General features: G+C 44.6%; 1 protein-coding gene across 2 annotated transcripts in view; it reads right to left on the reverse strand.

The window, feature by feature from the left end:
- LOC126184759 (flightin) overlaps window positions 1-4,812 on the reverse strand; it is a 68,756-nt gene extending 63,944 nt beyond the window's left edge. The window contains exon 1 of one of the 2 annotated variants that reach the window (XM_049927318.1): window positions 4,657-4,812. The gene's annotated coding sequence lies outside the window, so the exon portion shown is untranslated. The remainder of the gene's footprint in view (window positions 1-4,656) is intronic. The other variant, XM_049927309.1, reaches the window with a different exon arrangement.
- Between the last annotated feature and the right edge of the window lie 1,188 nt (window positions 4,813-6,000).

A 6,000-nucleotide genomic window follows, 5' to 3' on the forward strand; every position in this document is an offset into this window, starting at 1 on the left:
GAGTCCCATAGTGCTCAGAGCCATTTGAACCATCCAGATTTAGGTATCACATGGTTTCGCTAAGACGCTTAAGGCAAATGCTACGAGGGTTCCTTTGAAAGGAAAATTTCCCACCCCGTCCTTCCCCGTTCCGAGCTTTTGCCCCGTCTCTGATGACATAGTCGTCGACGGGAAACTAAACGCTAATATTCCTTGTTCCTTTTAAATGATTCGCAACCACAAGGAAGAAGGCTGTTATTGTTGTTGCTATGGTCTTCAGTCTGAAGACAGATTTGATGCCATTCCCCATCCTAATCTATCCTGTGAAGGCCGCATCAAAGTGTGTCAGCATAACTAGTGCAACTCATATCTACTTGAACCTGCATACCGTAGTCACGTCCGGGTCTCGTTCTGTACTTGTTACACCTCCCACTTAACTTGGTACTAAGTGAACTATCCCTGATGCCTCAGGATGTGCCCTGTCAAACCAGCCCTTCTTTTAGTCAAATTGTGCCATAAAGTTCTTTTCTCCCCATTTCGGTGTCCTACCTCTTCATTAGTCTTCTGTAGCACAACACTTTAAAATCAGCTGTTCTCCTCTTGTATGTACTGATGTTCGTCCTCGTTTACTTCTAATAAGACTACACTCCTGAAAAATGCATTCAAAAAAGACTTCTCACTTCTTACATTTCTATTCGAGGTTAATAATTTTCTCTTTTTAAGAAAAGCTTTTTTTTTTTGTATTGCCAGTATGTATATGACATCTTGTGTACTTCGGCCGTCGCCAGTTATTTTACATCCCAAATAAGAAAGCTCATCTACTACTTCTAGCACCTGATTTCCTAATCTAATTCCCGTAGCACTGCCTGATTTGACTTGACCGCGCTTCATTAACTTTGCTTTACTTTCGTTGACCTTAAAACTTTTATTTGTTCTTCTTGAACTGAATTTCTGCCTAACACCAGATAATGCAAAGCAAACCGGGTTAACGTCCAAATTTATTCCTGCTGCTCGTTACGGTTTAGAAAATTTTTCGAACAAAGTATCTTTTCCTGCCTTCCCTGATTACAATATCTTATTAAAATTTCTGCGCTGTCATTTGTGTTGCTATTTCTGGCATGTAAACAGCCAATTAAGAAGGTGTACGTTCTGATAATTTTATTCTTACTGCTGCCACTCATCTGATCACAATGGCGTGATCGTCGAAAATATTACTAAAAAAGTTGAGTATAGCGGTTGTTTGGGTTTGATTCTGGTCAGAAATTATAATGGAAATCTAGCTTTGAAGCGGGTCGACACAGTACAGCTTATGCAGGTAGTGATAGGGGGGGCGGAATTTTTGTGAAAAACTCAATCCCTTTGTTCAATGTTGTTTTATTTGAAATACACAGGGCCAGATACATATAGCTAAGTAATTTTTAGAGTATATGGCAAGAGTTATTTGTAAACTGTCTTGACATAGAGTGGTACTAACAGTGACCGCTGGGAGCAAACTGAGAGTTTTTCGAAAAAGAGTGCCTTAAGAAGCACGAGCTATTCGTACAGCACAACAACTAGGTCATCAGTATGGGAGACACAAGCACTGCTGGGAAGGGAGAGGGAGGTGAAAGATTGAAATAACGCCTAGTTGGAGGTCATTTTTAACGGAGCGTCAACTCATTTGTACTTGGATATTGCCCGAGACGACGTTATCTTTTTCGATGGGCCGTTCAGGCAGTCGCTTGAATTGACGACGATAGATGCATAGTTTAATACACGAGAATATAGGGCTTGTTTCCCGTTGGCGAGGTAGATGCACAACGCATAAACGGTGAGGTTACGAAATGCGCGGAACAGAGTTTACACGGCAAAGAGATACACGGCGGCCATAACTTATTGTGACGTTGGGGAGGCGGGAGAGCACCTGGTCGCAGAAACAAATGCCACCTGCACGCTGGGCTAACACTCGTCACAGCAGCGGCGGGAAGGGCGCCAGGGCAGAGGAACAACTCATTACTGCACTAGCTGTGTGCGCGGGGCTGCCAGGACTCCTCCTTGTTGCACCGCCGCGGCGGCCAAACTTCGAGTGGTTGCAACAGCTTGAAGCTGGGAACTGCGCTGCTTGACGCTAGGACCATGGTTTCTTAGCATATACATATTATTGCCTAAAGGCTCCATAACTTTTAGTACACTCCATCACTACTTATACCAATAACCAGCAAGGACTCTGACGCATTAGATACTTTACTGCCCCCCCCCCCCCCCCCCACACACACACACACCCACACACAACCGCACACCAACTAGTCAAGGCGATGGGTTAGCACACTACTAGCCATACTACGATCTGTAGATAATTACAGACACAGAATGACAACAACCAAGATTTTCTTCATGCTTAAAACGCTAGTACAAAAGGCAACTGGACGGGTACGTAAATGTAACTCAGAAGATGTTGACTAGTTATAGCAGCTAACAGGTGTTGTAGCACACTGTCAGAGATACTTATCGTTGAGGGAGTAACTGGAAAGAAAGACGGCTGACAATCGTAAACATCCCGCAGATTCACTTTGAAAATGAGACAGTTTCTTCTGTCGAATGAACCGAGCATTTGCTACAAGTATCTGATTCCGTTGAAAATCGGAACTGTCAAGAACACTCTTAACAAAAGAAAGAAGGAAGGGAGATGTTTAACATTCCATCTGCGACGATGTCTTTAGAGATGGAACACGAGGTCGGGATGGAGAAGGCAATCGCTCGTGTACTTTTCGAAGGAAGTACCCGGGAAGGATAAAGGAAGATTAGGATTTAATGTCCCGTCGACATCGAGATCATTAGAGACGTAGCAAAATGTTGGATTGTTTCAAGGATGGGGAAGGAAGTCGGTTGTGCTCTTTCAAAGAAACAATTCTGGCGCTTGCCTGGGGCGGTTTACGGAAATCGCGGAAAATATGTTCCTGAATGGTCGGAAGCGGATATGATCTGTCGTTCTCCCGAACGCGAGTCCAGTGTGAAACTATTCCGGAAATTGCCTAAAACGCTTTAAGGAAACCACATGGAGATCTGAACCGCCCTCTCCCAAATGAAAGTCCAGTATCTTACTGTTGGGTCACTCAGTGGAAATCTTAACAATGGAAATGTTTTATTTTAATGTAAGTCTATACGTAGAGTACAGGTGAGACTTTTAGTACAGCCCCCAAGAAAGAGTAGAGCGTAATGTTATGTTTTGATTTAATAACGTTAATAATTAATTTTCTCCAATTGACTGTTTCGATACACACTGATTTTGCGCGCTTCGGGGCGTTATACCAAATGTTACTGTGGATGATGGAACATACAGTTCTCTGTTAGGTTTAAACATACAAAATAACACTAAAACGTGAAAAGGAGAATGCTTGATGCTGGTGAAGGTAATCTTTCCCTCGAGTGCTACTACCGTTACATTTTAAGACAGATAAACATTTGACAGAACCCAGCGCAATGAAACTGAGACCGAGTACTGTATAATCCAAACGTACAAGTAGATAAAAATGTACCGAATTGCATAATATTCTTTCCATAGACTGCAACGTCAAGAACACTTACTACTCTATCATAATATTTTGTATGTATGCTTCAAGCACAACCATTTCGAGGTCGATAAAAAGTTAGCTATAGTAAAATCATCAAAGATATTGTACTAATTATGCCACTGATTTTGTTAATGATCGATTGCTTCATTACACATACGTTTCTTTAAACGTAGTCTGTGGAAACTAACAGAAGATCTTCTGCATAGTACAACAGACAAAGCGTGCATGTTTCTGCAAGATATTCGATCATCTTGTCGGGATATGGTTGATCAATGAAAACTTCAAACACTCGTATCTCTTCATCTACATCTACAATTATACTCTCTGAACCACTCTAAAGTGCACGGCAGAGGGTATGTTCACGGTGCCAGTTATTAGGGCTTTTTACCGTTCCATTTACTTACGGAGCGCGGTAAGAATAATTTAAATGCTTCTGTGCGCGCCGTAATTAATATAATCTTATCCTCACGGTTCCTGTGGCAGCGATATGTCTCGATGAAGTGCGGAGCCTTACGACTAGCAAAGGAATAGTTCAAACTTAAGTTAACTGATGACTTTTAGTGCCAGTTAAAGGAATTTGTGAGGAAGTGGCTGCGTAGGTAACTGCCAGAATGCAGATTCAAAGGTCCAAGGATCGATTAGCAGTCGGGTCCACGGTTTATTTCGGACAATCGGTTTTGTTTTCACTGCTGATAATGGTCTGAACATATGAAATAATCAGAGCGTATCGTAATTAGGGTTTCATGTTAAACAACAGGTCCCTTGACAACTGGCTAGCCCGGAAGAAGACGAGGCCGTAATGCTGTATCTTCAATACGATTAAGCACAGTAAGGCAGTGTGGAGTTAAAAACAATTTCGAGGTTGACAACTGTTTGAGCTTTCCGTCGGTACCCCTAAAGCCTCACGGGAAGTCCATTGGTTGTGGTTTACAAAGTCTTCACCCGAAATTTCTCTTAATGTGCGTATGATGTGTAGCGGAGCAAACAAGAGGCTATCACTGATATCACGTGCAAAAAACTTTTGAGCGTCATGAATAGAAAAAAAATAGAAATGAAAAATTAAAAACTAGGGCGTGGGGCGACGTTGTGAGTGTTGCGCAGGCAGCGGGGCGCAGACGTGGGTTACCTGTGGCGGTGAAGTGGAGCGTGCGAGTCTCGTGGGCGCTGCGCGGCGCTGCTGGACTGGCGGCGACTGCGGCGGCGGAGCGCTGCCTCCTGGCCCCGGCTCACCCCCACCCCCGACGCAAATACACGGCGCCGCGGCCTTGCGACCCGCGGCACGCCAAACGCGCGCAGCCACACTTGGCCCTAACGCCGCTTGGCACCTCTGTGCTTCGTCATACCTTTCTGGAAGACGTGCTATGTAAGCTCTCGAGAACTCACCACGCCGGGTTTTTCGAGTGCTTTAACTCACCCGAAAGAAAGGACGGGTGCCCGTGTCCGAAAAGCTATCCTAATACTCGTGCTCTTATGGCTCATCGTAGGCTTTTCAGATTCCCGCAGTGGTTCAGAGCAACCTAGCTATAACGATAACTGGCTCTTCGGAGGTAAAATGAAATTTTCAGACGTGTGAAAACAAAAGGTTCTTTTCACATTAATTCACGTAATTAAATTACACAGCCTGAGGACAAAAGTGAATCATTCAGGAAGAGACGAGGAAACGAAGTTGAGAAGGGTGTGATGTTATTTAAGTGATTTCCATATCGAGTCAAATTCGCAAAGAACTTGACAGTGTGATCTCACTTACCCCTACGACGATGACAAATCCTCTGGTCTGGGTACACGCACTTATTTGGTTGGGAAGTGTGTTATAAAACCGCTGCATCCTCTCACAACTGTTGACATTGGTTCTTTATATTCTAGATACTAGCTTTGGGGCGGAGTTGCCTTCCGACCTGGTCCCACGCATTTTCTGTCGTGCAGAGATCTCCGGATATTGCTGGCCCCGGGAGCATCTCAACATCACTCAGACAGTTAATAGATACAAGTATCAAGTGTGGTGGAGCATTGTCTTGTTGAAAAATGGCACCCGATACTGTCACATGAGAGGTAACACAGGAGGCCACAGGATGTCCGTGACATTCATTGTGGTGTCAGAGTCCCTCGATCTATACCAGCCGTGACCGGAGTTCAGACCTAAGTACTCCCTAGACCATGCCGCCAGGAGTAACGGCGCTGTGACTCTCCAAAACACTGGAAGAATGGCACCTCTTCTTACGTCACTTCCATACCTGCTGGCGATAGTCATCCGGAGTAGTGCAGAGCGGCCGCGCGGAGTGGCCGTGCGGTTAGAGGCGCCAAGGCAAGGACTGCGCGGCTCCTCCCGCCGGAGGTTCGAGTCCTCCCTCGGACATGGGTGTGTGTGTGTTGTTCTTAGCATAAGTTAGTTTAAGTAGTGTGTAAGTATAGGGACAGATGACCTCAGCAGTTGGCTCCCTTAGGGATTCACACACATTTGAACATTTTCTGA

This window comes from Schistocerca cancellata, chromosome 1 (genome assembly GCF_023864275.1).
Source record: "Schistocerca cancellata isolate TAMUIC-IGC-003103 chromosome 1, iqSchCanc2.1, whole genome shotgun sequence".
NCBI lineage: Eukaryota > Metazoa > Arthropoda > Insecta > Orthoptera > Acrididae > Schistocerca > Schistocerca cancellata.